This window comes from Theropithecus gelada, chromosome 11 (genome assembly GCF_003255815.1).
Source record: "Theropithecus gelada isolate Dixy chromosome 11, Tgel_1.0, whole genome shotgun sequence".
In the NCBI taxonomy this organism is placed as follows: Eukaryota; Metazoa; Chordata; class Mammalia; order Primates; family Cercopithecidae; genus Theropithecus; species Theropithecus gelada.
This window is the reverse complement of record NC_037679.1, coordinates 39,488,031-39,500,778: the sequence shown is the minus strand read 5'-3', so window position 1 is coordinate 39,500,778 and position 12,748 is coordinate 39,488,031.

Sequence of the window (12,748 nt, the reverse complement as noted above, 5' to 3'; positions counted from 1 at the left end):
TGTTTTAATTCCTGGGGATTCTGCATATCTTTGAGTCTTTAAAAGTAGAAGGTATTAGCCAAGCATGGTGGCTCATGCCTGTAATTTCAGCACTTTAAGAGGCCAAGAGAGTTGGATCGCTTGAGCCCAGGAGTTAGAGACCAACTTGGATAACATGGGGAAACTCCATCTCTACAAACCCATCTCTGTAATTGCAAAACATAAAATGGTGGTGTGTGCCTGTGGTCCCAATTACTTGGGAGGCTGAGAGGGGAGGATCACTTGAGCCCAGGAGATTGAGGCTGCAGTGAGCCATGATCACGCCATTGCACTCCAGCCTGGGTGACAGAGTGAGATCCCGTCTCAAAAAAAAATAAAAATAAAAATAAAATTAGAAGGTGTCAAGGCAATTATACCACAAAATGATCTTATCACCATCGAATTAGCTTCTAGGTTTTGAGAAATATGATCAAATTCAAAATCCATCAAGTAAATTGAATAATGGGTATGTATTTTCAATATGGCCTTCTGCCTCCCATTTGCTGTGTAAACAGTCATTTTAAATAAGTAGCCTTCATAATATTATCATCACCTCTGGTTTACATCAGTATCTCCATTAGGTCAATCAAGTAGGTAGCAAGCTAATCAATAGGGTTCCCTAACCAGCAAGAAAAATGTTTTCCTTGCTGAAGGATGTCCTTTGAAATAGTGTGGTTTTGTTCCTGCCTTACCCTTTCATTAGGCCCTAACAAATAAAGTATAGAGAAATTAAGTGAAAGATTTAAGAAAATTATGGTTTTTTCACTTTCAAGAGAAAAAAAGGTAGAGTTTTAATGATATTTCAACATGATTCCTGAGGAAAATAATTTATTTTTTAGATGGAGAAGCACAGATAAAAGACATTTAGGCAATAACGGAGGCAACTACTAGCCCATCATATGATTCTTTCCAATATCCATAAGGGCTTTTCTTTCTTGATGCTTTACTCTTTAGAGAAGCCAAAATCCATCACATTCCAGAGTGTGTAAAACTGAACTTTTGTAAGGTTAAAATGAAATCATGCTCAAGAATTGAAGACTAATATTAAAACATCCTTCCTTAAACCTGGAAAAAAATAATGGTACAGCTTTTTGTTTTTCCTGATCTCATCGTGTTTCCTATTCTTGCAAGTCTTTGTTGCTGTCCTCCTTTAAAGAAGACATTTTACTCAAAACTTTGACACAAAATAACACTTTCATAAGCTGTAATATGTTTAAAAATTAGCCAGATTTCTATCACTATTTAAGGGAAAGCCATTGTTGCTAAAAAATTCATAAGCTTTATTTTGGTGGCATAAATTATAAGAGAAAGAAAATAAAAGATGGGTTAGCAGCATTTTTCATCCATATTTGGTTTCTTAAATGTGATGCCAGAAGGTTTATTTTTTTTTAGTTTTATAACTAGGCTTGGCCTTTTCTACAATGTAAAATTTCCTAAAAATTTGTGGTATTATTTTTCTAGCATGTTCATTTACACAGTATAAAAATAGTTATTCCAACCGTTCTTATATGAAAAGATATTCAATCAACCAAATTAATCCAAATTAATTTACTTTGAGTGAATATGGCATATTTGATAAAGTGGCTTCACGTCAAAATCCAAGATAAATATTTGGATTCATTGTTGTGGGTTAAAATTCAAATATCATGTCGAAAATTGCGACTAAACAGAAAGAGTTTTTATGTCTGAGTTGGTGGTGGTTGTGAAGTAATTTATAGCTTTACTATAATGGTCCATTTATAGCTTTACTAATAGATTTTTTTAAGGCGTATGCCAGGACAGGTGGGAATTTATTTCTCAAAGAGATTATCAGCACATTTAACATATTTAATTAATGAATTCAGTTCAGCAAACATTTACTGAGAAATTCTGATGAAGAAAGTATCTTGGATGCAGGAACAGGAAAGAAAAGACAGCAAAACCCTGACTGCCTGCAAAGGCTTTATATCCAGAGAATAAGATTCATTATCCTTACACTTTGAAATGTCAGAGAAAAAGAAGAGAAGAGTAGAGGATAAGTGAGCTCTGTGAGCTCATAGGAATGGCCAATGACTCTGGCTGGTCCAAGTGCAAATCTCTAGCCCCTATGATAGGCAAAATTCTAGGATGACACCTAAGATTCCCACTCCCTGGTACTTACACTATATATAATTCTCTTCCTGTGAGGGTGGGTGAGACCAGTGAATATGATGGGATAGTCATTTCCATGATTAAGTTACATTATATAAAACTTTATTGCAACAGAACAAGAGAGGGGTTCTCCTGCTGGTTTTGGAGAAGTCAGCTGCCAAGATGTCAGAGGGTCAGGTGGTTAGGACATAAGCATGGCCTCTAGTAGCTGACAGTGCACCCCAGCTGACAGATCTCACCAAAAAAAATGGGGATCTCAGTCCTACAATCACAAGGAACTTAATTCTGCCAGCAACGTGAATGAGCCTGGAAGGACTCCAAACCTTAGATGAAACTACAGAACCAGCCAGCAACTCAGTTTCAGGCTGTACGACATGAGCAGGGAACCCAGCTAACCTACATCCAAACTCCCAAGCCATAGACACTGAGATCATAAACGTATTTTGTTTTAAGCAACTAAATTTGTGGTAATTGGTTTCACAGCAACGGAAAAGTAATACACTCACAGTCACTGTGATTGGCCAGTCATTGCACTGGATTTTTTGAAATAGAGCTCAGAGACAGATGTTCTCTCCTTTTTGCTGGCAAATACATAAAGGTTGCTGCCTCAAAGGAAAAGGGCCATGTACAAAGTTGCAGTTGCCCATGGAGCAACCTGCAATGAGGTAGGAAAGAACAAAATTGGCAGAGCAAGAGAAGCAGAGATTAATGCACTCAAGTCCAGACATTTCATTCTCTCCTGCCTATCTTAAGTTTGTTAGAAGGCAATATTTATCTCAATTTCTTTGAAGTACATCTCTTGGAGTGAATTCATGCCACAACCACTACCTCCCCTGGGTAAGTAAATATAATAACATCATTGGGATTTGAACTCAGTCTAGTTCTAGAGGCTGGTCTCCTTACCACTAATCACATAAAGAGCTATAGAATCTCCTTACTAATTAAGTAATTAATTCCCTTTTCTTTGACATAATTAAACCAGCTGCTGTTAGAGCAAGGAAATGAATATAACTATAACTAGATGTATTCTGGCACTACTTTTAGCATACACCTTAATATCTGTATATAGCCTATGTACTTATTCTACCGGTAGAAATCATGTCCTAAATGTTGATTTGGCCAGCCATGGTGGCTCACACCTGTAGTCCCAAAACTTTTGGAGGCCAAGGTGGGGAAGTCGCTTGAGCCCAGGATGTTTGAGACCAGCCTGGGCAACAGGGCAAAACCTCGTCTCTACAAAAAAATACAAAACAATTAGCTGGGCATGGTATTATGTGCCTGTGGTCCCAGCTGCTCAGGAGGCTGAGGTGGGAGGATTGCTTGAGCCCAAGAGCTCAAGGCTGCAGTGAGCCATGCAGGCTGCACTCCAGCCTGGGTTACAAAGTGAGACCTTGTCTCAAAAAAAGAAAAAGTTGTATATATACATATATATGTATATATACACACACACAGACATATATACATATATATACACACACACACGTTTTTAATATACTTATTATAACAGCAAATAATTATCATGTATTTGATTACACATTTATTATCCTAATATTACAGTCAGCTTATTTCCTTAAGACTCCGCTGCACAATTTTATGGATCTTTTGTACAATGTTGATATTTGATTCTCAAAATTTGTGCTGTTCTAAAATAAAACAAGTGATAAGACTTGCAGTGCAAAAAAAAAGTATGCTATATGAATTACAATAATTCTCTGGAAAATAAAAAAACTAAAAACTAAATGTTCATCACAGATGAGGAGAAAGCACAATGTTCTATTTCAACTTGGTGTGCCACATAGACATGCAGCATATGCATGTTATTTTAGCCAAAATCAAGCTGCTGAACATGGTCAGGTTTTTACCATGACACATATAAGCAGTGACCTTTTTCAATGTTTTCTAATTCCTAAGTGAAGCAAAACAATTACGATGTTGGCAGATTTTAAAGGGCCAGTGGGAGTTTCTCTTTTAAATACAAACAAACATTATTATCTTCAAATACGAGTTACAAATTCCACATAAATTACAATGCAGCCTCCTTTGCTCAGCTAGCCAATGTTTTTCTCTTCTGCAAAAAGTTAGCAATACTTATTTGAAGTTGGTATTACTCAAAATGGCTAATACTAAAAAAAAGTCAAATGAGAATTGTTTACGTATTGCTTAAATAGTACAGTTTATGCCTTGGAGTAATTTTGGATTTTTAACCTTCTGCCAAAATCACTATTTTCTAAGAACCTCACTATCTCTTTAAAAATAAAACAAAGCAAAACAAAATAAACACTTGCTTATTGAAGGTAACTTCGAATATACATACAAGTAAAAAAAAAAAAAAAGAAATTCACCCAAAATACCACCAGCCCAAGATAGCCAATGTTGAACATACACATGTGTTTCTTCCCAAGATATTTTCTGTGCAATGTATATATATCTTTTTTTAGCAAGATTGGAACAATCCAGTTATATATATCTTGTTTTTTCACAAAACATTTTGTGTCAGTAAATAATTTTTTAAAATATGATTTTGAATTACGCATAATAATCCAAGTTAAAAATGTCACAATTTATATAATAATCAAAAAATAGAATTATAGAATAATTAAGTTGTTTCCAAATTTTTGATATCAGAAAAATGTTCAAATGTATCTTCAAATGTTCATGACAGTACTCCTTAATGCATACCTGACTAATGTTTCTCTAAACATTGAAGAAAAATAGAAAAAACAAAAAAAAATCACAACCAAAATTGTGTAACTACAAAATTGAGTTCAAAAGAAAACCTGTAAAATAGAAAAAGTGTCAACCAAGAAAAATGAAAGGAGATAGCTATCATATCCATTTCCAATTCTTCAACTCAGAGTTTTGGAATCTATACCTAACAGGAACTGGTCAGAGACCACATTATTATACAACTGTGTATCTAAAAGTAGCTAAAGTTTCTCTCGCTCCAACTATCTCCCTGGCTTTCTAGTCTTACTCAGAGATCATAGCTCCCGGGAAACAACACATTCTAGCCCACTGTATTTTATTGGTTGGTCATCATGAGACAAACATGGTAGATTTAGAAAGAATCAGGAAAAACAAAAACCCAAAACAGTAGTTGTGCATGAAGGGAAATGGAACTTGCCTTATATTTTGACAATTCCGGATATTGGAGAAGCACAAATAGAGTTTGGAAAAGTGGCCACCTCTGTATAATTGAGAATATTAGGAAATGCTAGCTAAAATATGGAAAACGAAATAGGAATCAACTTTATCATCCTGCCCTATAGTTGGAGATATGAGAATAAAAAGTTGACAATTCCTCAAGTGGCAATAGACTATAACCAAGAGTAATCCATATACCCTAATCATTAATAAACAACCAAAATGACATGAAAATAAGCCATATAACCTATGGAATATTACTGCAAAGAAAGGGAAAGAGAACAGCATCCTAAAACATCAGAGGAATAACAGACAAATTTGGTTAAGCACCATGTTGGAAAATTTGGGAACAAAGTACAGGAGAGTTTGGTTTTCTCTAAAGGATGCAAAAGACGTGTTGAAAAATATTTAGAGGAAAAAACAGTCTAGCACAGATATAAAACAACTTGCGGTTAAAAAATCGGATGATACGAAAATGACATTAGATAAAAAATTAATGCAAGGAAACTAAAAATTCTGCATTCACAGAATTAAAATCTACACTGATCAAAGTAAGTGTAAATTGGTATTGTGGAAGGAAAACTTGAAAACCTCTGTAATTATACAGAACAAAAAGATGAAACATGAGACAAAATGTCAAAAGTATGAAAGATAAACAACATACATATAATTATAATATTCCTGAGTATAAACCAAGTTTAACTGAAATGAAAGCATATCAAATAAAACATACTAGTAATAGAATACATTTTATGTATTTAGAAAAAGATGTGTGAAGATTGAAAGACTTAAAACATCTTAAGGAATATCAATGGATAGAGAACCATAACCATACACATTTTCACAATATTGTTGAATTCAAACCTTGACGGAAAATTTCAATAAGCAACAATTTAGGAGACATAAGTAATATACCTATAATGGAACAAAATATCAACTAGAACCACTTTTCTTTTGCAATACTAAAATGTCCAAACACAGTGAAGCAATGTCTACTTTTTTGAAAGTTACTATAACCTCAAATTTTTATACCCAGCACATATATATATATCAAGAACATATCTTGTACTTGATATATATATATATCAAGTCCTTTGTATGTGCTTAAAGTTCTACTAACTGCTTTACATATGTTATTCTCATTAGCCTGACACTATTTCTATAGGACATTTGAAAAAAATATGAAGTGTAAAATTGTTCAATTTACTTACAGTCACAAATAATTGTATAAAGATTTGACGTTATACCTATTTGATCTGAGAATCTGAGACCTTAGCTGTCATGCTATGCTGTGAATAAAACCTTAGAATATACAATCCATGTGCCTTTCCAGAGAAAAATTACTTGATGTTACATATCAAGCAACCACGAAATAAAGCAAACATAACAATTCAGTAATGGAGACATTAGGCCTGGCAGTAAGGGTTATAGCTAATTCACATACAGAACTATTAGGTTGGGTTACAAAACTGAGCTTATTTATGTGTTTGTGTGTTTATGTGCATGCATATATGGCTTTTGATAGAAAATATTAATATAGACAGACATAATTAAATATAATTTTGATGTAAAATACATATGGTTATGAAGGCAGAAAAAATTAAATTACATATTCTTTCATAAAAAACATAGTTTTATATTTTTAATCCATCCCTATATTTCTGTAAATGCTGTATTTTTAAAATAGATAATATTTTTTATAATATAATAGAATTTTATCTTTAGCTAGACATTTAAAACTTTCTCATTAGCAGCTGTTAGTGAATAAACTCTAAGTAAGTTTTTTTCCCTCCACAAGGATGCAATGAAAAAGCAATATTCCAAGCACCACAGCCATTTATAAGACTTTATTAGAAAAAAAATGAAGGCTAGTAACACAACAGTACCTAACTTTTGTACAAATTACCACGTGGTGCGTCCTCAAATACATTAGGAAAACACATAATGTCTGGTCCGCTTCTAACCTCAGGAGTTATAGGAAACAGGCTCCTCCCTCTGGGAAGATGCAGCCCCAAACTTGGGTGTTTGGCTTGATAAGAGGACAGTACCTTCATCTTCATGCAAATAAAAAAAGGCATTCCTTCCTTTAGGTAGAAACAGCCCCTTGTCAAGTTACACATCTTGGCTTGAAGAGCCTGACCTACAATTCAGCACTACTTTTCTTATATAAGATAAGCACTTTTATACAATGCCCAAACTGTACAACCATTCACAGCAACCCTGTCTGGGTTTATTAGCACTAATATAAACCCGAACCCACTTGAGCTACAGGTCCTCTAGTCAATGATACTTATTATGTATTTTGAAATTATCTGAATCTATATGTTGTAAAATGAAAATAAAATGCTAAGCCACCCCTAAACCAACTAAACAGACCCCTCTGGGCCAAAGGGACCCCAGAGAAACCCAAAAAACTGAATTCCTGGCCACGAGGTGAAAGAAAGTCATACAAGTCTCATTATACCTCCTCCCTTTTGGACTTTAGGTACAACTGACCAGCATTAACATTGAAATGAAGACCATAAGACTGATAAAACAGACTCTGTGTGGCAATAAGATACCAAATTCCAACCTGAGTCTGGTATAGCATCACATGACAGATAGCAGACCCTAAAGGAAATAAAGGTAAATTTTATCCCAAAATATATTTCTTGGACATATTGTGAAATGGTCCTGCAAAGTCTTCTCTTGTGGGGTAAATTTGCATCTATAGAGAATCTCCTTCCCTTTCTAGGTCTTTCCCAGATCTACAAGAGATTAAATGAGAGTGTGACACTTTTTTATTTTATTTTTTTGAGATGGAGTCTAGCTATGTTGCCCAGTCTGGAGCGCAGTGGCGTGATCTTAGCTCACTACCTCTGCCTCCCAGATTCAAGAGATTCTCCTGCCTCTACAGGCGTGCCACCATGCCCAGCTAATTTCTGTATTTTCAGTAAAGATGGGTTTTCACCATATTGGCCAGGATGGTCTCGATCTCTTGACCTTGTGATCTGCCTGCCTCGGCCTCCCAAACTGCTGGGATTACAGGCATGAGCTGCCGCTCCCAGCCCTGACACTTTTTTAAGGTCTGAAAGAAGACATTTACCATCTACTCTCTCTGAAGGCTATAATCTGGAGGTTTCATCTACCTAACAAGGACTTGGTCTCTACAACCACCATTATATTAACTCAAGCATGTCTTTCTACTGACTTCAAGTCTTTAGACAGAACTTAACTCTTTCAACCACTGCCCATCAGGAAATCTTTGAATCTATCTATGATTTGTAAGCCCCCACCTTCAATATATTCTGCCTCTGTAGGCCAAACCCACATATACATCCCATGTATTAATTTATGTCTTTGCTTGTAACTACTGTCTCCCTAAAATGTATCAAATCAAACTGTAATCTGACCACCTTGGGCACACTTTCTTAGGACCTCTTGAGACTGTTCCTCCGGCCATAGTCAATTGGCTCAGAATAAACTGAATAAACCTCTGTAAATATTTCACAGTTTTACGGTTTTTGGTCAACAATATAACCACAAATCTTCTCAATATATCAACTTTAATTAGTTGAAATATCTAGATTTCAAAAATTTAGTGTTATTTTCTGTGTAATGTGAACATTAAGCATAAAACATTGCATGATAATTAATTGTCTAAAAAAACCCTCAAAAACCTTTCAGTTCCTATTAAGAACCTCCTTTCTCCTGTTAGGCATAGCAACTCAAGAGACTGTCTGTCTCTTCTCCTTTTCAGTTTCACTGAATTGATGAATTAGTAATTAATTTGGATTCACCTCTTAAAACGAACATGAATGACACTTTTAAAAATGGAATCACACTTCCTAGGTTACGTTCATTGTAATATAACCTTTAAAAGGTAGTGTTAGGTAAGTTAAAGTTTGTAAAATTGTTTGTCCTTATAGGGCATAGTTTGAAATTACCAAGTAAGAAAATAGACATAGTTTGAAAATATCAAGTAAGAAAAAAGGAAAAATAGACAAAAGAAGAACTACAGTAAGTATGTAAAAAGGTTTGAATTCAGTGGCAGGCTCAGATACATATACTAATATATGAGCTGACATTTTTTGCTTATTATATCAATGAGTTTATCTGTTACTATATAATATTGATGATAAAGGAAACAAACTCATAGTGTTTATGGGAGTAAAAGTTGATTCATCAGTTGTGGAAGACAAATTTGGCAACAGTAAAATAAATTTTTCACATGTTGATACCATTCGATCCTTCAATTCCACTTCACGCTTAAGGATTTATCTAAATGAAAAAAATAGAAACAAATTAAATATCCTTTAATAGACTGGCTAAATCAATTGTGATACTCACTTAATGGACTACTGTATAGCATATAAAAGCTCTGCTGTAGAAAAAGTGCATAAGAATATAAGAATTTTTCCGAATTTAAAAATTACAGAAATATATGTTCAAGATCAGGAGAGGCAGAGAGAAAGGCAAAAATGAATAATCAAATATTCGAAATAAATTATTTGTGTGGCTATTTTGTTTTTACTTTCTTCAATCAATACATGAGAGTCTGTTTTTCACTCTTCTCCCTCCCAACATGACAGAGTATACAGTAAAAGTCTTTAATGATTTAATAACCAAACAATTGCATCTTGTAGTTTTAATGTTTATTTCTGAGCCTATCAGGAATTATATATGTATGTGTATGTACACACAACACAAACACACACACACACGCAGTGCTGAGATCTGTGAATGGCCAGCAAAGGGGACTGAGAAAGAATGGCCATAGAGGCTGAAGTAGAACCTGAGGTGGGGAAGACTGGAAGTAACTTAAGGAAAGTGAGATGAGGTAAGAGAGGATCAAAAGCAAGTACAAGGCAGATTGTTAGATAGCAGGCCACAACTCACAGAGACGTACCTGGAAAGGCCAAATGGAACCCCTACATCTTGGAAAGATTGCCGGAAGTGAGGAGCAACGGTGAGCAATTTACTGGCTGACTCCTGGGCCTGCCACTCCTTGGTCAGAGTTCACCCCATAGGATATTAACTCCTCTGCTCTTTCCAGCTGCATTACTCAGCTCATCAAGGCATTCATGAGGGCACGTGCCTCTTTTCAGAAGTAGTGGTGGAAGCTAGAGCTCCCATGGCAGGCACTGGGCAGGGATGGAGTCCTTCCTCCGCAGAAGTAGACTGAGCGGTGATCCGAGGAAAAGAAGGAGGCACATGGTGGGGACTGGATCAGCTGCGCATGCGCGAAGCTGTTTCTGTGTCCACAGCCTGTTGGGAAGAATCCACTATGAATGTGGAAGCAGAAGCGGGTCCAGCACCACCAGCTGCAGAAACATGAGCATGTGCCTAAGCGAATCTCTGCATGAGCAGAAGTGGAGAGAGGCATGTATCGAGAACGATTTATCACCTACCAATCCGCTTTCAACCCACTTCACTATGCGTTTGTCCATAAGAAACGCCAGTTCTTCTTTCTATAAATTCAGTGACTCTTCATCATTTGACAGACTGTAACTCCAGTCCCATGTATAGCCTTGTATTCCCTTGGGTCTATGACCTCCATCAAGGTTCCAGGCTTTACTTCACCCTCTATGGCTATTCTTTCTCAGTCCTTTTCCCTGGCCATTCTTTTTCTATATGATCCCTTAGATATAAAAAGTCTTCAAGACTCAAGTGTTGGATCCTATTTTCCTCTCACTATATACTCTTGCCCTAGATAACTTCATTCATCCTCATAGTTTCATACAATTTATATGTTAACAAATCCTAAAGATACTTCAGTGAATACTTTTTTGAGCACCAAACCAATAGATAGCCACGTTCTGATAACTTCACTCAGTTGTCTAATCAGCCGTATCAACACGCTCAGAAACGGATTCTAAACATTCCCCATCCCACAGCTAAAATTCACCTTTCTGTCCAAGGTTTCTATCCTCCATTTATCCAGCTGCTGATGAAACTCAGAAGCATTCTCAGAACACTTTTCTGTATCATAATGACTACCAAGTCCTCGACTTGACCTCTGAAATGTATCTTATATACTACAGTTTCTCCTATCTGTACTGTCACTGCCATTTCTCACCTGTTCTATAGCAATAGCATCATAACAACCTTTTTGTTTATTGCTTGGCTTCCCAGTTCATCTCACGAGCCTCATTCTATACCACACTCCCCATTACTCAAAGCAAAGAAACAAACAAACAAAATTCTATCAGTTCCCTGGTCAGCCCTTGTCCTTTCCTCTCAAAAGACCTTAATACAAGTTGTTCCCTTCTCTTGGAAATGCTTTATTGGTTGACTCACACTCATCCTTCAGGTCTCAGCTTACACATCATTTTCTCAGAGGCCTCCCTTTACTTCTCACTCAATCCAAATTAGATTTTGTTATGTCACTATCTCAGCAACCTCTACTCTTCCCTTGCAGTATGTATCATAACTTAGAATTGTTCATTTATTTATATTAGTATGTATTATATCTAATTTAAATATTTGAAATGCAATACATTCATAATTCAAAAATCAAAATGTATATTAAGATACACATGGAGAAGTCTTGTTTCCATCCCAATCTTCATCTACCCTGATCCACCTCCACCATTGGTTTATGTAATTTTATTAGCTCATTGTTTACTTCTTATGTAAATATGATTATATTTTCTTATTTGGGCCCTTTTTAATTTACAACACCTAGAATTCTAATATGCTGTTCTAGATTTCAATACTTTATTCAATTTAAAAATATGTTTTAGAAATCATCCCACACTAATATATACATTTCTTTTTCATTCTTTTTTCACAGATGTGTAGTATTCCATATGTGGATTAACATACTTTATTCAACTATTGTTGGTTCTTTTCTATTATAAACAATGCTGCAATTAATAACCTTCACAAATACCACTTTGCATTTGTACAGGTTTGTATAGCATATATATTCTAGATTGCTAGAATATATATTCTAGCAATATATTACTAGAATATATATTCTAGATTGTTTTTTGGTCAAACCAAAAAGCACTTCTAATATTAGTATACATTGCTAGGTTTTTCCTAGGATACCTACAATTTTGTGTTATTATCAAACTCCTATCTTCTTTTGTTTTTGAACATTTAAATCTCTGATTCATTTGGAGGTTATCCTAATGTCAATGGATGTATGAATTCAAATTTTTCTTTAAGTAACCATCTAGTTGTCCCAACACTATTTATTAAAAGCCAATTTGCACCCTTCCACTGATTTCAGAGTCATCTTTATCATATGACACATTCTAATAAGTTTTGGAATCTCTTTCTGGACTCTCTCATATGTATGGCTATTTAAGGCCTGCTTTCTTAGTAGACTCTAAGTAGCGTGGGGGTTAGGACTGTGTCTGTTTAGTTTTGACTGTGTCCCTAGAGTTTATAATAGTGCCTGGCACATGTAGGCCCTAAATGCATATTTGTTGTATTTGTTGAATGTTTATAAAGTTCTAGGAGAATG